Source organism: Molothrus ater, chromosome 5 (assembly GCF_012460135.2).
Source record: "Molothrus ater isolate BHLD 08-10-18 breed brown headed cowbird chromosome 5, BPBGC_Mater_1.1, whole genome shotgun sequence".
Lineage (NCBI taxonomy): Eukaryota > Metazoa > Chordata > Aves > Passeriformes > Icteridae > Molothrus > Molothrus ater.
Window position 1 is genome coordinate 41,651,399 of NC_050482.2, and position 23,790 is coordinate 41,675,188.

General features: G+C 32.4%; 1 protein-coding gene across 2 annotated transcripts in view; it reads right to left on the reverse strand.

Moving 5' to 3' along the window:
• Positions 1-23,790, reverse strand: part of MGAT4C (MGAT4 family member C) — a 325,114-nt gene that overhangs the window by 182,754 nt on the left and 118,570 nt on the right. Inside the window, exon 3 of one of the 2 annotated variants that reach the window (XM_036401628.2) lies at positions 20,420-20,510. The exons of the other annotated variant lie outside the window; for it this stretch is intronic. The gene's annotated coding sequence lies outside the window, so the exon portion shown is untranslated. The remainder of the gene's footprint in view (positions 1-20,419; positions 20,511-23,790) is intronic. 2 annotated transcript variants of the gene reach the window in all.

The following is a 23,790-nucleotide window of genomic DNA, read 5'->3' on the forward strand; positions in this document are numbered from 1 at the left end:
TTAAATATTCTTATCAATAAAACATGTTACTCAAGTCACTGAATATACTACATTCAGCAGTACTGCAGTCAATAATCATAGATATGATTCACAGTTATTGCCTAAAATTTTGACAAAATTGTGAACTAGAGACATCAAGACAAAATTAATGTGCTGTTTTGCTAATATTACTTATTTCTCTACTAAAATTATGCCAACCATTACTTGATCAACTACTCTAGCTTTCTAAACTGTGTTGCACACTTTATTATAAATAGTATAGATTTTTTATATAGCTCTTTAAATTTTCTGTAATCCCATTTCCAAATGAAAACTGCAAATCTCTCTCTGCTTTGAAACTTGAATATGCTTTCAAATCAAAGTCAGAAGTCATAGTAATGCAAAACTCAGATTTGACATTTTCACACTACAAAATGTGTACTTGTTAAAGCTTTCCTTGCCCTGTCATAGGTCAATACCAAGGAACTTCTAAAGACTATCAATTTTAATGTCAAGAAATGGTCTCTTAATATTCAGGAAAATATAAAGTTATAGAACCAAAATTCCATATTTTATTTGCATATTCAATCAGGAATTTGAGTCATAATCTTCTTAAGAACAACAGTTACTATGTAATCTGATTAGCTTCTGTTTGTTTGTTGGGGTTTTTTAAAGTTTTCATTTTTAGGATTTGGAAGAATACTCTGATCTTTATTTCCAAATAATCCATGAAAAAACAATCACAGCAATGAAAGATGCAGTAAAAATCCATTTGGCTAATCCTTCTACAATCCTGGCATTGTTAATAAAATCCATCAGTTGCTTGTCTAAGATACCAACTGGGTAATAATAATAAAAGTTCAGCATTTGGTCTGAGTGCTGTATTACCACATCAGCATAATGATTCTTGCTAGTCATGACAGAAAATATGAATCACTAGAATAAAGGAATAAGCATAGTATTTATAAGTAAGATGAGGTTACTTCAAAGAATGGAACTTACAGTTTCCATTTCACCTGTTGTGACACTTCACATAACACTTTGAAGAGATAAGGAAAAATTACTCATTTTCACACATATGCCAGTAGAATTTAAATGGTTAGCATTGAAATTTTTCTTCAGATTTTCTCTTTTGTCAGAATTATATTCAATAGGGATAAAAGGGTCAGGTTAAATTAGAATAAACTGTTTTTTCCCTCCCCATCCAAGAAGGTCTAAGTCTTAATATTTCTCTATATCCTTTGATATATATCCTATTTAGAAGGACTGCTTCTTAAGAATCTGATGCACTAAGGGTTTGTAAGGTAGATATAAGTGGTGAAAGCAGAAGAAACACCTCAAAATATAAGCATTTATGTAAGGATTTTATTAAATCTTATAAATATGAGAGTTACTGTACTCTACATCACCTCAGAAACCTTATCAATGGTTTGGAGTTTTTTCTGGAGAGGAAAAAAATGTTTTAAGATGACTGTGGCATAGTTGGTAATATCTGTACTGAGGTTGCAGCACAGTTTTGAGGCAGAAATGTCAATGGGCTTTATGCAGATATGCAGATATGTATGTGCATGTATACATACCTATAGATATCTTGGTATATGTACACATGTTTCAATATAGAAATATAGAGACATGTATAGGGTTTTGTTTTTGTTTTAGGGATTTTGAAGTCTTCAGATGTTTTCATGTGTGGCAGTTCGGTTTGGGTTTTTTTGGGGGGATGGGGGGAATTTGTGGGGTTTTTATATTGTTAATTGGCTTCTTTTTCAAATAAGTGAAATTGTGTACATAGTGATCCAGAGCTGCATTTAGTGACTTTAATGAGGTTGTCAGATTTACTGGGTGATACAATTAAAAAAAGGACCTTAAGAATTTTTTCTGAAATGCAAGAGAGGCTGCTATGATAAGACAGTCACAGTCAGGACAATGTGACTGTTATAAAGAAAATTGATAATAAAGGCTTGGTCTTAACTTTCTGTTCTCACAGCTTACTAAATGGATACCAATAAGAATAGGGACCAATGAAGTGGGAGGCAATACTCCAATGTTAATGATGCCATAATTTGCAAATACAGGATAGAGGATTTATGCTGGTTCTATTTTGCTTGTAAGTGCATCTGATTGACCCCAAAATATATGGTTATCAGATACCTAATGGTCACCAGAGACTTGACAACCTAAATTGCTTAGTTCTAATGAAGATAAATAGCATTCTAGACACAAATACATACTACATACTGAAGGGAAAATGACACAGATGTTGTTGCTAGGCAACTCATCAACTTATCTCCCCATGTAAAACATACATTTCCTATGATTTTACTGTATATGTAGCCAGAAAAAGATGGGGATGGAGGGCAGGGGATACACTAGTATCCTCTTTCACTGAATTACTACTGCACAGTCAAATATCAGAAGAAAAAATATATTCACTAGTTTTACTGTGTTCTTAAATATAAGACATTAATTCCTTTTTATGGCTTTTGTATATAAAACAGGATAAGAAAGCACAGTCACTGCTTATTAGTTTTAAAAAGTTATATTGTACATTTTTAATTGAATAATGATGCTCTCTTTAACAATTTTTGTTGGTAGCAATTTACTTGATACAGCGCCAATGATTTTCTGTAGTTGGATGAAATTGCAATTTGTCTCAGTTCAAACAGTAAGAATAAAGGATTCAGCTTTATCACCATTTATTCTGTATGCAGCCAATTTATGACAGATTTTTGTATTCTGTTTTACCCTCTTTCTCCTCTTATAGAAGAGGTCTTTGATTGTTCTTGTTACACAGAGGTTTTCTAAGTGCTATACAAGTACTGCATAAGCTTCATAATTGAGATTTGTTTCCAAAAAAGCAAAATTGAATTACCATTAGGAGAAGTGTCCAGAGCTAAATTATATTCTAGTAAAGCTCAGAAACCTATCCCATGACAATCATTTCTCTAAGAACCTGCTCTCTAAGATTTTCTCTGTGGCCGATTAATGCAGAAGTAGAATGAAGATTGTTTACAGTAAAAGAAAATGTCATTTTGCAATTCATTCCACTTTGATTCTTTGTTTTAGAAACCACTTTAATGTACTTTGCTCCTGCATTCTCACATAGCTACTTGGTGACAAGAATAAAGCTATAGAAAGATATCAGCACGCTTACTATAGTGTAACAAATACAGTGAATTTAAAATTAGTTCAGCAGTGTACTTGATACAAAGCTGCATGTTCTTTGATACTGGCCCTGACTGTCTTCTAGAGAGTCTTCTATGGCAGCTACAATAAATATTCAACATTTTTAAGATGCAGGAGGAATGTTTCTTATTTTTACATAAACCAGACTCAGACTCGGTTTTCCTCACAGCTAATGCTGGGATAGGTAATTGGGAAAATCCTAATTTAGTAGCCTCCAGATCAAGCAATGATACCACCCACATGCAGTTATATTTTCAAGAATCTTAAACCTAAAACTGAGATCAAGCATTCAAAGAATTATTATTTTTTGATTCATTTTTACATTCATTGTTTGTCATCATTTAGGTGACTGAACAATTAAAATTTTATAATCACTTTAAAAATAAAATACTGATCAAAGTTTGATTTAATGCCGTATCCAACACTGAACAGGAGAATATGTAGAACCTGCTGTAACTTAAGTCTCAAGGCTATACATTGTGATATGGCTCTCTAAGATAACTAATTTTTTTCCACTTTTAATATGAAAAATATAACATTCTCTATGTTTTTTTCTGTGATTTTTTCCCCTCTTTTGCATCTGGCTTGGAACTGTGTTTAATAATGTAACTATAACTTATGCTACATTTTGCTGCAATGCACAATGCCCTTTATAGCATGCTTTATAGCAGTGCTGTAGTGATCAGAGAAGTAGAATAAATTATCCTTGTAGGTCCCTCCCATCTGGAACTATTCAAATAACACACATATTGCATTGAAATGCCATAAAAAAGTTTATCCACTAAAGTTTATCCACTAAAGCCATAGGTTCTGCATCAGAACTAAAGGAAAATATGGGGAAAACATGGTGTATTGCATTGACTCTTCCAAGCTGAAAGCTGTACGTATTTCTTTCGTTTCTCTGCTGCTTTCAAGTGGAGCTCTTACTGCCCTGCTTAGGAGTTACCCAGGGCTCAAAATGGAAATGATATTTTTTTTCAGTTGTCTGATTCCATTTTTCTGTAAAATATATTTCGGCTTTGGACACTAAACTCAGATTGAGTCAGGTATACAATATCTGTCACAAAGAAGATTCAGAGGGTCAATTTTTTTCTTAGTTAGTGCATTTCAGAGAGTTAAGGCAATGGAGGTGGAGTTGGTTCCCCCTATGCCAGTGAAGGCAGGAAATCTATGCCCCTTTACTTTGGTGGAACAGGGCCTTTGTGAAGGCATGAGTTCTTTTGTTTTACTCAGTTTTACACAATGGAAAGAAATACATTTTGACAGGATTCTCTGCTGCCTTTTGCTGAGGACAACATGAGGAATACTTAGTGCTTTTCCAATATCTCAGTTTTCATACCAGAGAATATATCTCAATGTAGCAGAAAGGCAAGATGGGCAAAGCTGAAGAGCAAAGAGGTTAACACACTTTAATCCAGTAAAGATTACTTTCAACTGTAAAAAAAGGTCCCATCATCCTGGACTTAGTCCTAGTATGAAGTGGTCACTGGATACAATACAAACAGAGTATCCTACAAGTAATGCCTTTTCCTCAAAATATTCAGTGCTATTAATTTCTTTAAAAATTCCTTAGCTTTTGATTTTATCCTTATAACATATGCTGATGAAATTTGTTGAAAATTTTGCATAGTGCAGTACAGGCTTCATCATATGATAAACTTTTATTTCTAATATGCATTTATAATCAATGAGATTATTTAAAGTTAAAATTCACAATTATTACTGGAACCACTAGGTTCCAGTACTGGGTACCACTAAGATTAAAGATCGGGAGTTTTGAATTATGTTGTATTACAAGTAATTCAAGAATTTACCAATGGCTCTATCTGCTTTCTTTTGCTGGCTAACTTAACAATAAAACAGGAATTAAGAAGAAATACTTAGAAGTGAAGTGATTAGAGTGTCTTTTAAATATTTTCATGCTTAATTAAATATATCAAGAATGTTCAGATATTAAAGGAATAGTCACATATATTTCTGCTTTATAATATTGACATGAACTACGGCACACCAATACAATGGAATTTATACACTGAAGAATGGCACAGAAGAAAGAATGCAGAAAACCTGAAACTTCTGTATCTTTGAATTTAGAGCTAGGCTTTGTGGTTTTAGGTGGATTTCAGCTGTACCTTCAGAAAAAGCTTATTCTTTCTGTAGTAGGAGATAGCAAGAGTAATTATACAGGAGTAAGATATTTTTAACATTTTTATTGCTGAGGCAAGTAGGTGACATAGTTATGTTAAACAATGTAACAGTACTGTGGAGAAAAGACTTTGTGAAAAACTGCTTCATTTCTGTGCCCACGTATGATAATGGCCCTCTGGAGGCTGCAGCCTTACAGGCAACAAAAGATTTGGCACATATAAATTCATAACAAGGTAGATATATAGTCAAAAGTACAACTTTAATAAAATATTTCCCATATGAAAGACTTTCATAAAACCTAGGTTTAATTTATTGTATTGGTATTGTGGTGAAGCAATGTAATTCATAACTAAATATTTTTTTAAAATATTTTTTTCTTTTGTCTTCTGCCTAACATGTAATTTGCTAAAAGTTATCTTATAAAGTAGCTATAAATATTCCAAAATAAAAAATAGATCATCAGTATGTTAAGTATATTATTACCATTGCACTATTATTTAATTCTTTAATTTTTAAAAATTTAAAATATCAGGTATTTTCAGAAATGGTAAAGAAAATAATATGGTGGTATCATAAAGAGGCTTGGACTGTTAGGCATATTTTTATAATAATTTTTAATAAAACAGTCTTTAGAACATCTGTAAGGTCTTAACAGATATTTAGCCACTGAAGGTTTTAACAATTTTCTTGTAGAAAGTTGAAATGGAAAGTTTATATTATACCCTATACTCATTCCCTTTTCTGTAAACATATCCTCTCACCCCCATGCATTGAAATCACACATTTTTCTCTTTAAGTCTTCCAAGAACTATTTCTAGGAGGAAAAAATTAAAGTGAAAAAATCTCTTGAACTGTATTTTAAGAGGGATCAGTGTTTCTGACACGGGAAAACATGTTTTCTAAATATGCTGCTTTAATGCTCCAAAACCAGTTCAACTGGAACTACAAGAAAATAAAATGCCTTGTAGCACAGTTTCACATTGGCAATTGCAATTGCCTAATTGTTGACAAAAAAATTATTTTTAGAGGCAGGCACATGAACCAATTAGGACACAAAAGAAGATAAGCCATTCCATGAATTTTACTGAAAAGAGAATTCAGATCAACAAGTATGACAATAATTTGCTATTCAGTTACAACCAAAGATATGTAGATGCTGATGTCATTAACACTGCAGTGTGCAGTGTATCCTAAATTATTCAGCAAGTTTGAAGAATGATTTTGAGTCTGGGGGGAAAGCCTTGGTCTCACACTATGTATCCTAAGTTCAAATATTTGAAACTACCTTCCTTTTATTAGACTTTGCTTGCTTGTATGTTTGTTTGTTTTAATTGGAAGAGAAGGCTTAATCTCAAGTAATTCATAAAACTTCTACTTGAAAAAAATGTGACGTTCCTTCTCTATTGGTATGCTGTTTCTTAATGGGGGCTATGTAGCCTTAAATATTATATGAACTGTCCCATTGGAGGATTCAAAAACATCACTTTGAGCACAAGACCCAGTCTTCAACAATTACAAGGGAATAAAACATATGGAGGGTCTTCAGCTGGATTCTTTGTGGGAAAATCTATATTGCCAAGGGGATGCTTGTAACTTGATGATCATAGACTAAAATAAGCAAGCTAAATATCCTTTTAGTTTACTCAATATTTCTTCTGCTTGTGTTAATAGAATTTGTCTTCCCTTCATCAAAGCTTATGTGCCAGAAATCCTTCACTGAGGCATGCTTTACAGATAAATTCTACAGCTTATATCTGTATAATGTTAAAACAATCTATTTGGAGTCTGTTGTTGAATCCCGTCATGTAATTGTCCACATTTTCCTTAAAATTGCTCCAGGGTTAAGGTTCCCTGCTTTGTTGAGGGTGTAGAAATCTGTGTTGTCAGAGAGATTTCCAGTAAGCAAACTTAGACGTATTAGAACTCTTCCAGCTGCCCAGTAATCACAGATCCTTGAGCATAGAAAAACCCAAGAATTTTCTTTTCCTCCATTGTGACCACTGAACATAATGTCTTCCTGATGCAATTGGCTGGACTAGGCATGATTTCTGCTGCTGAAACTCCAACCTTTTTCACTGCAGGTTCATTCCTAGTTAAAGAATTATGAGAATGAATTTTGTCGGTCACTAAGAGATCCTATATATACAATTAATGAACAGGCCAGTAATTAATATTTAAACTTTCAGCCATAGGAGATATTGCAGAGTCAAGAATAATCTGAAACATATAGCTTATGTGTTTGCAATAACTATGTAAAACTAATTACAATATTTCAGATATTCTTACAGAATCTATTCCAGCTTTAATAAACCTTAAATTTGTTTTGCTCCATGATTTTAATGCTTGAATTTAAAGTATTGCTTGATGGCAAAACACTATGCAAATACCATTGTGCAATATACATTACAGCTTTGTTTGTCTAAAGTTGACATCACTACATCTTTCAAACGGCAATTCATCATACTGACATTTCATAAGACATTAACAATTCAAAAACTACTGTATGGCTCACAAGTGAAATGCATGCTCGACTGATGGCTTTGTAAGAGATGCAAAGGCCTATTCTTCACTGTGATGATAACAAGAAATAGAAAAAGGTTGTGTCATCAGTAACTAATTGAATCAGCCACAAAAATTATTCTTACAGCTATTGTAAAAAATATCACCTTAAGAATTCTGTAAAATTCTGCTTGGTTTATAAATAATATTTTTTCTATTATATTCTATGTCTGTTTCTATACAACATTCCAAATATCATTTGTTTGTACTGCTTCTCTGATATTTTATTCATTTTAACCTGTATGTATTTAATTCTGTCATATTTTGTAAATACAGTATACCAAAACAAGTTAAAAGTTAACAGTTTAAACCAAAACAATTAAAAGAAAATTAAATGCTTGCACTAGAGGCAAAATTTTTAGTTGTCTTTAAATCAATATTTATGGACTTGCCTAGTGTGATACCAGTTTAGACCACATAGAGACTTTTGAGAAATAAATAAATCACATGATGATGGCTATATAAAGCTTGATTTTCAACTTATTTCTGGAGAATCTGGTTTCATTCCCTTCCCCTTTCAAACTTAGTTAAAAACCTTCTCAATCAGCTCTTCAACACACAGGCTAGAATACTTTTGTCCTTCCTAGACAGATGAAGCCCATCCAACCCTAGCAGGCCTAGTGCTGTAAAAAATTGCCCCATGATGAAAGAAACCAAAATTTCACTGGTGGCACCAGCCCTTAAGTCACTTACTGATAATGTGGGTTTGTTTTCCTGGTCCTTTCATGATTCATCCCTGCTGCCAAAGAAGCTGAGCAGAATAGCACCTGTGCTCCTGTGCCAATCAACACAGGGCCTTGAAGTCCTTTTAATAAGGGTACTCTTGTACCCTTCTTGTCAATCTCATCACGGCCAACCTGGACAACCAGCAGTGGGTAATAATCAGAGGATGAATTAGTTCAGGGAGTGTCCTGGTAAGATCTCATATCCCAAGAGGGCAAGTGCTGCTCGATCAGCTCCTTTAAATCACCTCTAAATGACCCTCTGACCATCCCCATATCACCTGAATGGCTGGCAAGAGGGTGGATACGAAATAATTTTCACAAATATATAAAAACTCTAACAGTTTCCATGGAATCAGGCCATCTTCAATGATGAAAGAAAACATTCTGAAAAATTTCTGCATTCAAGTATTGGGAAATGGCATGAAAGCTAAAGGTGATTTTTAAGAAGGAGCAACTTTAACTATTGCAAACGTTTTAATAATGAAGACCCATGACCACAACAATAGCAACAGCTGGTATACATGGCATAAAAACACTGCAGAAGTGTGGGTCTGATAACTTGGAGCAAATGAGTACTAACAAAATTTGTTAGGTAGCTTTCTTTTAAATTGTCACATGTTCTTAAAAAAATTATGATTTGGATTTCCATGGTTATTGTCTATCATTGACAAGTATAAAGGGACAATATAAAATATATTGCATATGTAAAATCAGAGTTGATCCTATCAACATAAAGAACATTTAATTTAATTAATGTGTTCAAAGAACATCCTTATTAACAGGCCAAAAATACACAATTGCATATATTGCTCTTTCCATTGTTTTTCTAGTTATTCAATGGAAAGGAAGATATTAATAGTGCATGATTGTGAATTGTTCAATGCAATAATGACATCTGCTAAGAATCCAGTTGCAGTATCTCAGTACTTAAGGATTCCTGAACAATCTCTTTGCTAGTTTTGTTACTAACTAAAGCTCATTCTGTACTAAAGAAATTATTTATGGACCTAATTTCTAATGCATAAAGCCACATCTTTTTTCATTTACTTCAATGAGTAATAGATGTTTGCATTTTGGGCTTTGACATTGTATGGGAAGATTAGCAGAAGTGTTGACTTTCACAAATCATATCTATTAAGCTTTAACTTAATAACCAACTGTATTATGTCTACTGCAACAAGTCCATCCCGAGCTCTGTTTATGGAAAGTAATCTAGAAACTAACTTCAAAAGAAATACAATCGCGTATCACGTATCCATCTGAATTTCTAATTGTTTTCCAATGTCTTTTTTTCAAGTTTTTATTGCTTGTGCTAACTTAGGTCCAATCTGTTCTAAAGATATTATCTGTGGACCTAACTAACATTTAAGCAGTTTAAAAATTTATATTTTAAACATTGATCATTTATAACAGGGCAATTTTGAAATATTTACAAAGGCTTCTCCCACAAGCCCCACAAAAGCAGCAACAGAGATAGACAATCCCATTGTTTGTGCTTTCCCAGCATACAAAATTAATTAGGTAACTGAACACTGGTTTTCTGTGCTTTCAAAGTGTTTATGTGGTGTAGAATCTAGGAATTACCTTTCACAGAATTATAGAAACAGTTTTCAACTGAATTTGAATCTGTTTTTTAATTCATTACTTTGAAATTTAATCAGTAAACAAAGCAAATTTTTCCAATTTAAAGTTCCTATTTTTATTCTGAATTAGGAGTTTCCAATTGAATTTTGTATAAATTTTAAACACAATTACAGCCATGACAATTCCATTATTTAGAAAATGCATCCAGAAATGTAACATTTACTTGGATAGCTGTAGCACAGCAGAGAATTCAAGAGAATCTCAGGATATGCTGAGTTGGATGGGACCCACAAGGACTCCAGGCAGTCCAAGAGCAAGTTCCATTGCCTAACAAGCCTCTGGTGAAAAGCCTTTTTCTAATATCCAACATAAACCTCCCATGACATAACTTCAGGCAGATTGATTGAGACTACTTTCAGTAAACCTGTTCTTGGAAATTACAAAATATCATCCAAGTTAGATTGAAAATAGAAACAAAAACACTGCCTCAATTACTTTAGTAGAATTAAGTGCTTCTCTAATCTGATACTCTTCTCTAGTCTGACGTTCTTATCGACTCATATTCTAGCCTATATTAATTTTCTTCTGCATTGTTAATGCTTCATCTAGGTTTATTATATTTTAAATAAATCTTCAGACAAAGACAGAAAAAAAATATGAAACCACAGCCAAAACTGGATATTTAGTGTAGTTTTTCCCCTGTTCTTATATCAGTTACCAAACCTGAATTCAGGACATAGAGAGAATTCTGAGGAAGAATATCATGTTGACAGCAGAATCTGGAAAATCAATCACTTCTAAGTTTCCTGAACTTTATTGCATTGCTAGGATTTTTTTTAAAGCTTGATTTTTTCTCAAAAGCTCCAGCATAGCAGCCTGAAATAAGTTTTGAAGAAAATTTAGCTCTGTAACACTGCAGCTTAAGTATCATCAAAATCACTGACAGTTTCAAATAATTTTCTCCAGATAGTTTTCTTGGAATCAATTTCATTTTTCCAAGGGGCTACAAGCGCAATAATTATTGAACTGAAAAATGAGGAGGAAAATGTGAGATCAGTCAGGAGAATGTATGTTAAAGATATGAAACACTCATATTTCCTATGGTGGAAGAGAAAACTTAAGCCAGGTTTTTCCCCATGCTAGATGCCTAAGTTTTAAGGAAGGTGACAAAGGCAATGATTGCAGTTCTAGTCATTCTTCTATTTTTCATTTCCTCTATTGTTTTACTTTGGATATTCCACTAAACCTACAGGAAAACAGGGGAAAAAATAAACCTAGATATATTTATTTGACTCTCTTTTAATCAAAAGCAAAATCTTCCACTCTTTTTTTTGTATGCAAACTCAAGAGAGGATTTAAAAATAATATAGAAAAATGTAAAAGTTCAACTAAAATGAAATGCTGAAACCCATATCTTGTATTCTTTAAAAAAATTATTTCACTATTACACACATAAAAATACAAACTTATAGTCTGAGTGCATGTAGATATTTTCACACTGTTTTAAACTCAGATTCTGTAAAGTATCATATATCTTTTGCATGACACCTCTGTTTGTAAACCCTATAAAAATGTTAACTTTCGTTTCCCATCATTTACCTTGAATGAATAATTTACTAAGAAAAATTTTCTTTGGATAGATAAAATCTTTTGCTAGCGCACTTAAAGCATTATATGTCCCATATTCTATGTCTTTCATAAAAAAAAAAGAAAAAAAAGAAAAAAAAAGAACCCTTATAAAATTCCTTTTGCAAAAGCAGGGGCGTATATTATGTATTGTGACCATGAAACATCTTTACAGAAGTTATCAACAGAGGCAGCACCTTTCATGGATGTATGGCAATACAGAGGTTTTTTTCCAAAAAATTATAACTTGAAGTGAAAGCAAATAAATTACTGGTGTTTCCTAGAAATACAATATGTTTTGAGAGACCAATTAGTTTACTGTGACAAAGAATCTTCCATTACTTTGTTTAGTATGAGAACCACAGTGGTTTTGAAGATGTATTCCTATAAAATAGTTCAGATTTTTCCTCTAACCTATTTTAGGTTCATCTTGGCCAATATACTAGTAAGACTAGAAAACAGCAGACCAAAAATACCATAACTTGAGTAAACTGTCTGGATCTGACATATTTAGGACATACTGAATAAAAGTATTTGAAAATTGAATCTATACTCTGACAAGAACCATCAAAAGTCACTTTTAATATTCTTCATTTGGTTCAGATATTTTGTATTTCCTGCCCTGTAATATGCTCTTCATTTTCAGAAGAAGTTTTAAAGAAAACATATAGGAGAATAGAAAAAAATCAAATTAATATAAACTAGTACTTTTTCTTATTATGGCTAATAAGAGATACTTTCTGTGCTTAATGAATAGAATCACCTTTCACCCATAAATGCACTCACTGACTACCAATGCATCACTGATAATTTATCTATGGCACAATAACTGTGACAATCCAGTTTGCTAACTGAAGACATGAGAATTCGATGGCTACTTCTTCATCATCAAAACAGGTCTTTTTAGGTTCTCCCAACTAAAGCAGATCCATTCCAAATTTCTTTTTGCCTCTAAGTGAAGGCCCTTTATTGAAGCATTACAGTCTTCTAATACTCAAAAATGGAAGACTGACATATTTTTATTTACTTTGTAGCCTTGTTAAAGATTTTGTAAGTCTTATGGCAAGACTCCCCCTCTAAGCTTCTGAGTTTTTAATCATTAAGTTTGATTAAAAGTTGACCCCTCACACAAAGTTGACAAGACACTCACAGACCATATTTAAAAAGAATCAGAACACTCACTTTCAAAAAAGAGAAAATCAATAAAATATGTAAAAGAATCTATATGCAAATAAAAAATGTGTTACTCATTATCCTAATATAACATGAATGATTAAATTCTAAAAGGCATAAATATGTAAAAAGATATAAAAATAGAAATAAATGTGGATATTTTTCCAAACCCAGTGAAACATTAGTATTCATCTTAATTTAAAGCTGTGCTACCAGAAAGTTATTTAAAACTAAGCTGAATTTCAGCAGCAGTCCGAGAAATGGAAGGAATTAGAATGAGCTGTTAAAACTTGAAAATCAAGTATTAGATGCCAGTTTTCTCACAGACATGCAGAAGACAATGCAATAGGAACTAGGAGGCAGAGTAAAAATTTCAATTAAATATAAAAAAAGACTGGATGTGGCACTGAGTGTCATGGTTTAGTTGATGAGGAGATCTGAGATTGTAGGTTGGACTTTATGATCTCAAAGGTCTTTTCCAACCTTTCATGCTGTGATTCTGTAAAGAAAAACCTCTTTACACCATGAGTCATTAAATATGGACCGGCCTCTCCAGAGATGGAGTGAAATCTTGCCCTTAAAAAACTGAAAGTTCAGCCGAAAAAGACCAAGGGAAATCTGGCTCTAGCTCTGAATTCAGCCCTTCTTTGGGCAAAAGGTTGGCCTAGATGATCCCCCAAATACAACAGCAAGATGTATCTGCCTGCCATAGTATTTTTATGGTTCTAGACCTAAAATGGTGAGGTTAATCCTATCTCAGTAATATTTTTTATTCAAAATGTAAAGCTATTGTCTGTTTCAGAAAAGCTGATTTTAATCAAATTGCACCTAACCTAAAAGAGATCCAAACAAAGCTGTAACTCATGCATTTGTCAGACAGATTGGAAAAAAAATAACTTGTTGCAATGATTTATTGATGTTGTTTTTGGGAATAACAAAACTGGAATCAAAAAGATGGGTTCAGAAGAACAAATAAACACTATGAAAACACCAAATTCTCAGAAGGAGAAAAAAGTTTAAGATTTTATGAACTCCAAAGAGATTATATGAGGTTCAGAAACTGTAAGCCCATGTGCATTTGACTTTGATCATATACTAGATTCTGCTCAAATGTATTTGTTTGTATCTACATAAAATCATAACAAAGTGCAGTGCACATCAAACAGATTTCGACCTTCAGTTCACCTGCACCTGCTATACAACAAAGTGCTTTTTCAGCAGCTTGCAAATCCAGATTTTTTCCAAAGATTTCAACAATGCTTCATGTGCTGAAGAAAGAGACAGACAGTCATGTGTGTATAGGATGCAAAAGGCCTACAATCTTAAAAATTTGGTGTAAAAATTAGAGCCCTAAAGACTGCATTAATTATTCATTCATTTCCCCATCCAGAACCAGGCATGATCTCAGAGATGAAAAGTGTAGTACAAAATTTAGACACATCTTTCAAGTAGGAAAAATCTGCACACATGTAAGAATTTAAGGCAACTTTAAAATCACAAAATCTAGTGTGAGTCAAGGTTTTAAATGCAGTGCTGAAATAGAGATGCTAATTTCAGCTCATAAGTGACCTCTTGCTAACATACATCAAAGTTTGATTATGGCCCTGGATCACAGCACGTTGTACCTGGACACCTTATATAATCACATCACTCTTGAATTTATCAGCTCTTCCTCCCTGTCAAGTTCTAAGCAGTTCACTTTATTTTTTTTTTCAGTATTTTCTCAAAAGCATTTAGGAGAGTGGAAAGTTAAAAAATAGCTTTGATTTGTCACTTCTCTTTTAGTGAACAATGAAGCAAATTGAACTATTTTCCCAGGGATTTGTGTTTCTACCTACGACACATCTGCTTTGTGGCGTCTTCAGTTTACCACTTTGCTTCTTGCCTACCTTGTGTGTAATTCTGGTTCTTTCTATGCCCTTTTCCCACCTATCACCTTGGCAGGAGTGAACAGGAATTGCCAGGGTTCAAGTCAACCAAAGTCATCCTAGAATTCAGAAAGAATAAATAATTCCTGAGCTTCTGAAGAAGCTTTTCTTTCAATATGGTATATATTTTTCTTTCTACTTATTTGTGAATTTTAAAAACTCAGAACCATATATTTGTTTTGAGCTCTGTAGTTCTGTGTCAAATTTAGTTTAAACTGACCAGCAGGTAAAGGGTTATTAGAGAAAAGGGAAAGACAGATGGATAAGTGGTTGCACAAACTCTTCTTAATGAAATTGGACTAAAAAGAAGAAAAGATAAAAAAACCTCTACATTTTGTGGACATTCAAAATTATATCTTCAGCACTCAAACTCCAAGATACTTTGTAAAATGTCTTTTAAAATTATTGTTGAATAAGAAATACCCCCTTTCAAGCCATCTAAAACAGTCCCAGGGGACAGAATTCAGTTTTATGAATTTCTGTTGTCTGAGAAATTCAAGCATGGTTTGCCTGCAATTGCTCTGAGAGTAGGGTCTTTTAAAATCTTTTCAAAGTAAAAAAGGAGAAGACATGGGAAATTAATATTATCTTTAAAATATTTTTTATAAATGTGGAATTGGTTCTGACTTACAGTTTTGAGTTTTGAGGGTAAAAATTCAGTGGTTTTTCCTGCAAAGATGAACTGAAGAAAGAAAATAGGTAAAAGTAGGTAATGAACTCAATTCAAATCCAATACTAAAGATACTAAACCTGATAAATGTCAAATTTGGATGCAAAGTAAGCAATTTTCTTATGCAAAAATTCCCAGTAAAAGTTTCAAATTAACATAAATTTAAGTCATCACTTTTAGAGTCCTTTTCTTCTTGGAATCAGGCAATGTTCACTCCTAACACTGCCTTTCTCCATTTTTTGGAAGTTGATATTTGAATTAGAGTGCTTCTATAAATTCATGGAGTTTGGAGTTGTACGTACTAATCAAGGATGGATTGTCTTAAGCTCTGAAGATGAGAACATGCCGAGGACCTTCAGGCAATAATTTAATGCAACTACTATTCCCATTCCAAAATGTGATTCTGCTGAACTGAGATATTTCTCTGAAAAAAGAGAATTCTACACATCTTTGTCCAATACAGAGGAAATTCTTCAATTACTACAGATCTCCAGTTTAAGATTCATAAATGTCATGGATATACCCAGAAGCTTATTAGCAGCTGTATAGGACTAACATGAAACTAAATTCTACCAGAGATAAAGCACATTGTTGAATACATTTATTAATCTTCCATGAAGATAACTGCACTACCCAAAAGCAATAAAAAAGTTATTGAATGCTATAGTTAGTTTGACTAAAATCCTATTTAAGAAAAAGTTTTATCTTACTTGTCTGCTGTTTTTATAAATTGAATTTGAAAATGTCCTAGACAGAAGTAGAAAAATCTTCCAGACTAATTGCTGCACCTCCACTTTAAGGTCAAGCTCTGGAGAATATAGGCATCTTATTTTGTCACAATTTCTTTTCAATCATATCTAGTCAAATACAGCCATAACTTCAAAGAGAAAGAAAATGATATGTTAATTTATTCCATCACAGACATACTGGACAGAGGTTTCAGACTCTAGAGGTTCTTCCTGGTGATGAAGCTGTCAAAACCTTGCTAGAGTTTCTTCACTCCTAAAGGAATGAAGATGTCTGATAAAATCAAAACATATTTGTACTGTATAAACTTTGTTAAGGAAGAAGAAATGTTGGTGTTTTTTCAAATTTCCATCTCATCATTCTTTGTGAAGAGGTATGCAATTATTTGTTTGAATATTTATTAGGTCCCAAAATAATTGAAAGAAAGTCCAAATTGGATATGAAAAAGAAATCCAGCTTTGAAAACTTGGAAATAGCAAAGTAGGTCTGTCAATCACTGTCTTCAAGTTCGTTAAAAATACAGTACAAAAGTCAACAGTGGCTGCTTTTCATCTAAGAAAAATTTTTTTCCAGCACTTACCTGGCTCTGAACTTCTAACCAAAGAATTAACTCAGTACCAGAACTATTTCTTAGCTTTTATTTGACTTATAAAATCTGGGAAGCAGCACAATTCTGTCATAACTCCGGCTGAAGAGAAAAAAAAGAAATAAACCCCCCAAAATCCTGAATAACTACAAGACATAAAAAACCCAGATGAAAAGAACAATAACAAAACCAAAACCTGATTCTTTGGTCATGCCTCTGACAATAAGAAGACATGAACTCTCTGTTTTGCACAACAAGCTATGGTTTTGTACGTGCACACATCACACAACTACTCATTCTGTTTAGAAATTAGAATGCAACCAATATTTAGATAAATATCATAGGTTTGCTGGCATCTTTCTCAGGCTGTAAAAGGTTATTAACATTAGTAATAGTACAACATATACATGTAAAAAGTGTATGTAACAATGCAAAAACCTTTTTCTACTCTTTTGTTTTCCAATGCTGATTCTAATTTGCTTCCTTTTTTACTGTGCTGCCCCTAAACCATTGGTTAATATTCCCTATAATTACAAATACTGTGTCCTTCACTTTTTTGAATACACCAGAGGAAAACCAAAACTCTATAATCAAACATAAATATATAAGTGTATGAAGAAAATTTGCAAAGCTTAAGCAGCCTTGTTAGGCACATGTCATTAAAATGCTAATCTAAAAGAAATGGTGAAGTTAGGATTAAATGAAGTTGCTTAAAGCATGAATTATGCAGTTTGTCAAAGTCACTGTAAAGTTAAGAAATTTCACAGGAGTCGGTTTGAATTATTAATAGTATATACTTGACTTCAGCAGTTGTCCAGGGAAATAGTGGTTTTGGTCTGAATGATTCTGACTGTAATTTATGGGTTTCAGAAGCAGACTGTCCTCAGCATATTCTGAAGTTACTGACTTATATAATACATCTAGGAGGGTGTTCAAAAATCTTAAAGGCAGTGTATATGTTCTATGGCTGTTGTTGATCTACTGGAAATAGCAGGGATATTAAAAAAATATCTTCAGTAATGGCATTCAAAGTCTGTCTATTCTTTTCATTAAAAATCCATGTATGTAAATCAGAAGTTTTAGAAAGACTGATAAAAGTAAAATGTCAGGTTTGCACATTTTTTTACAGACAGTCCTTTGGAAGAATGAGGATTTCAAAGATGATAAATGATGACTATTATGAATATGGGGTTGTATGGTGAATTTCCTGACGAAAATTAATTTCCCGGATGATAGTTACTGTAAATGAGTAGCATAAACTGTGCATCTTCAGAAATATGACTTCAAGGTGTGCATGAAATTAGGAAGGAGTTTTATGCACATTTGGAGTAATAGGACAGTGCATGCTATTTATGCCTTTCTCAAGAGGCAAAGACACAATTTTAACTTACAGGAAAGTATCACAACAATAGCAAATGAAAAAAAAAAACATTGAGGACTTGAGGTTAGCCAAATTATAGTCTCACATGTAAATTATGTCACAGACAGTACCTTTCCTGGTTGAAAACTTTTATTACTTTATCATCTACACTTTCTCAATAATGTTACTATCTCAAATGAAATGCTTTGTGAAAAATGCTACATTAGTAAACTTTGTGATTAACACCCATCTACTCAGAAAAAAACCAAATTCTGCAATATTAACTTAATTTCAGAAATGATAATGTCATTGAAGTGAACTGTCACGGGTTTACACTTTTAAGTTTTGTCACCAGCCCCCTGTTGGAAAACTGTTGACTAGAAGTCTCAGACTGAAGATGGGATATAGGTGATTCATGAAGGAATCAGAAATACAGCTGCGTGGCAATCAGTCAGCCAAAGAAACAACCAAACAGATAGTAAAGCAGCAAAAAATACTGCAGTTAAACCTTTAAAATGAATTTCAAATATTTCCGTGTTAAAATGAAAATTATTGAGATGGAGAGGTATTTTTATTTTTAATCAAAAGAGCAGGGAACTGAATCTTTTGTGATCACACTGAGCTGTCTTTCAATCATTTCTTTCTTTGGGTGTAAGCATATTTTCCTGTTACTAACTCATGTAACTCGAGATTCTTAGTTGCATTCCAAAGTTGTCTAATATACAGCAGTATTTATGTATTTATACCTTATTCCTTAAGGCTGCTGGGTGATGGGGCTCCTTTTCATTCAGACTGAATAGAACAGATGGTGAAACACTTAGATTTATTTTATTTTGGCTTTTAAATGACCTCAGTATAATAGCAGTTTAGTTTACTAGGAAGTGAATTTATGATGCATTCAAATTAATTGCTAAATATACGTATTTCTGTTCTCAATAGATAAAATTTTCAGTAGGTTTTTTTTTCCTTTAAGTAAAAATTTTGAGGATTTCAGCTATTTAAATTAATGGGAGTGATTCAGAAAAAGGCACTAATGTATTCTCTTGCCTGAAGCATGGCTCCACATTATGAAATGATTGACCAAAGTTCCAGCTTAATGCATTCTTGCTACTCTCAGTCTCTGTTATGAGACTGCTGTCTGAGAAGCACTTGCCTCCATAGGTTTTTTTTCAGTCTGCCTTTTAGTTGTGTACTTGCTTGAAAAACCCTGGAAACGTGACATTCCACAGATAGTACTAGCATATTTCTCTAGGGAAAAAGAAAAGCCCCAAACCAGACATACTGAAGCCCAAGTACTCTTAATTCATTGTTTTCCCAAACAAGGATGCTTGCTATTCACCTCTCAACAATGCTATCTAGCCAGGAAAGCAAATAAAGAGGCTGAAAGGAAGAAAAACAATACTGTGCAAAAATACTAGACATATTTATGATTGCAATGTGGAGACAGGATCAAGTGGAGGTGAAGGAGATAGAAGGTTTTGTGTTCCTTCCTAAGGTCGGTTCCAAGATTATTTCGGCATTTTTTGTTAGACACCACAAGAAAAAGAATAGAAACAAAAAATTGGTTTCTAAGTGAATGAATATTGCATCAGTAATTTCAGAGTGACCTTATTTTAACAAAATGATACTTTCAGGGAGTGGTGGCTTTTAATTTGAGAATAGTAGGGTCCCTACCCACTAGATCTTCAAGTATAAATCTTATTTTATACCTCTATTAAGAATAGCTAAAGCAGATATTGGCACCAAGCCTGTCACCACAACACTGAAACACAAAGCTTTAACTGAAATATAAAATCTGCTGCACCTCTCTGTTGAGATTCTCATCAGATTAAAGTGACTTTAGTAGTTTCTGGCTTGATTATTGAGATGTTAACTATTTTACTGACTTAATTTTAATATATATTAATATATTAAATATATAAATTATATAATTCAAACATATAAAAATAAATTTAAATATACTATAGACATATTAATATATTTCATATATTTAAATAATATAAATATAAATATATAAAATAAACATATTATATAAATATATAAGGATATAAATATAAAATAAATATAAAATAAAGAAATATATAGATATATTTAATATATATTAATATCCCATCAAATGAATGAAAGTTACAGAATAGCTCATGTTACCTTATAGAAGCAGCAGAATTAAACTGCCTTATCTTACTGGTTTTTCAGGTAGACAGTGAATTGAAAAAAGTCATCTTAATTAAAGACAGATCTGAAATACACAAGAACAAAAGAAACAAAATGCTAGTACTTTCAATTTCAATTGGTGAGTATTTCTGAGATAGGAAACTATTAAAAAAAATTAACTTGTGGAAGATTGACAGAATCACAATGGGAAGAACACATTTTTTTCCTTAATGCTGTAAATAATATCATTACTTCCTCCTTTTTTAAATTGTGTTTTTGACTGAAGAAGTGGCAAAGCCCCTCCCAGCTACTAACACATATTGCTTCACTTTAGGGCAGACTGAAATTAGATATGTTTCTTTGGTAAACAGGACAGGACACAGAGAGAAAGGCATTTCCCTCTTGGATAGAATTAATTAAGTATCCAAGTTATAGATATGCAGACATTTCTCTGGGGAGATTTATGTTGATCTCCAAGTCACATGAAAGACAAAAGTTCTCTATCTTAGTTCAGAGAATGCAGTTGCTCACATTTGCTCATGTCTGAAAGCTCAAGTTAAGAACACCTAGGAAAAATGCAAATGCTTAAACTGTTATCATAACAGTAAAGTTACTTCATAGGACCATGTTCCTGTGTTAAAGAGAGTCTTCTGATTAAGCAGCATGCAGAATGCCCTACTTCTTAATTCTTAGTAAAAATGTGTGTGTACAGTGTGTCTCTCTCTCTGTCACAAACAGGAAGGTAGACATGCATCATTTGAGAATTTATATCATTCATGGAGAAAGAACAGTGAAGAAAATCATTATGTACTGTAATGTCTCTTGCTGGTTTGTGTTAGGGAAATGCTGAGAGACAAATAGAACACAATATTTATAAATAATTCCTCAATGCTTATTTTTATTTTATTTTATGGTAGATGTTCTAAGACATTCCAGGCAGAATTGGACTATATGCTGCTAGGTATTCGATAGATTTATGACAAAGAGCCTTCCCTGTTGAAATTTACAATCTAATTATGAGAGAAAATAGATGGGTACACTGTCCTGAAACAAGTAAATTGTGGTTACACAACTATGGATCTTATTTTATTATGCCTCCTGTCATAATAGGTTTCATATTTTTTCTCAACTACATGTCTTAAAAGAAATAAAGTTGTAATTACCCTGGCACAAAGCTACTATTTAAGAGAAAGGACAGAATATTAATATGCAGCTTCTTGTTTTGATTTGTTCTGCTTTAGTATCAAATTTAATAAAAAAGAAATAAAGAATTAAGAAAGGTAAAGGAAAACATAGGAAAAGGAGGGATTCCTTGAATGAATATGTGATTCAAAATCAAAGGGTATGCTAAGAAAAAGAAATGTTCCAGGAATTTCTACTGGGAGAAGAAAAGACACATAAAAGTTTATTTTGGATCAAAAATAGATCTAATTTTGCTTTCCTTTATGACATTATCAAAATTCAACAGCCTTCTTCATATATCATTTCAGCATGGATTGTTCACCAGTCACTGTCTTAAAAATTATAAACCCAAATCCAAAATAATCCCTTATTTTTTAATAAAAGACACAAAAATTTATTCTTAAAAAAGACAATCATGGACTAGCTAAAATATTATCATGTTACCTATTCTTGTTTGCAACCTGCATAATCAATTGAAAATTTTAGGCAAACTCACATAAAGTAAAGGTTTTTTGATGCAGGATAGCATTCCTATATAGAATATAGAGCTTTGGAACTGGAAGAACACCTTTTAAAATGGACTGTTTTATGGTTTCATATGATAGTTATTGACCTTGGGAATAAAAAAGGCAGCAAAAATATAAGTCTAACACCAGAAAATAAGGGGTTGAGTGTGTATAAAAAACCCTTATTATTAAAGGATTTCTGTAATAATTCCTTTACTTCCTTTTCTCTCATATTTGATCTGGAGTAATATTTTTGTTGGTGCTGTATTTTTGTTTTTTTTTTTTTTTCAACATGTAGGCTACCTTCTAGTTTACAATGTACAATGGAACTTATGTTTGCAGTCCACATATGTTTTGCAAGAGAGCAATTAATATTTCTGTATCCTTAACAATATATTCAGTACAAACATGGAAAGGGAAATGGAATATAACACATCAAACACCACTTCTGTGAAATGGAGAAAAGAAGACAAGTACTGAATTAAAATGGACTTACAGATCAATCAAAACTTTATGCGTACAATTTTATACAACAATGTATATTGACAACTTGTAAAAATATTCAAGATATCCAAAATGGAAGTAGAATAAGAAAAGGGTTTGTTACAAAGAAAGAATGAAGATTCTTATTAGAATAATATGTACTAAAAAATTAATATTATTTAGAAAACTATATGTAAATTATCTAGATAAAAGGAAAAAAGTATGACACTTTATTCTTATAGGAAAATATCATAGATATATTTGGTCTTTTATGAAATTCTCAATTCTCACCAGCCTCTTTCATATGATTTGTTCTTTCTATGGTATTTTAGTTGTCCTCTAAAAGTTTTAATCTAAATATCTAATTTGCATTCAATTTCATTGAATTGAAGAGTGATTGCAATTGAAAACAGTGCAAATGGTCTTCTTCCTTTTCAATGTTATTAGGTTTTGTGATGATAATAATAAAGATATAGAACTGTCAGTTTCAATGAGATTTTTACTTAGATTTCAGGATACAATGATCCAGTGATGATGTTTAACTGAAGAACTACCCATATAGACTGTTCTGTAGTAGTATTATTTCTACATTATAAAGTTTTCAAAACATTTCCAGAGAATTTTTCATTTAAAAAATGTATTCTATTATGATTCTTCTAATTAAAAAATATTCACAACCCTCCTTCTATGACATAAGAATTTTCTTCTGTGACAGAAGATTTTTCTTTCTAGTTATTTTAGGAGGTACTAAAGACACAGCTCAGCCTGCTTTCTACAGCATTATGGGTAACATTCAGAGAATGTCAGTTGGGACACCTAAATTTGCCCACAAAAAAAAAAAATATGAGAAAGAAAGGTACTAATGAGCTTTACAAAAATGACCAATATGTAACCAATGTACAAGATAGATCCTACAATAAAAGAAGAATATGAAGAGTACCATTTTTTTTTTCCAAACAGTAACAAAATAACCAATGTTTTTTGTGCTGGATAAAGCACTGAATAACCATTTTATTTTTACTGAATAACCAATTATTTAACCTGGACCAGCACTAGATTCTCTGCAAATGAAAATGCAAAATTACTTATTACATTCTTTGAACAACTGTGTGACATGCATTTTTATAAACCAGATCATTAGAGGGAATATAGTTTTAGATATGTAGATTAATCTTATATTAACAGTGTTTTTTA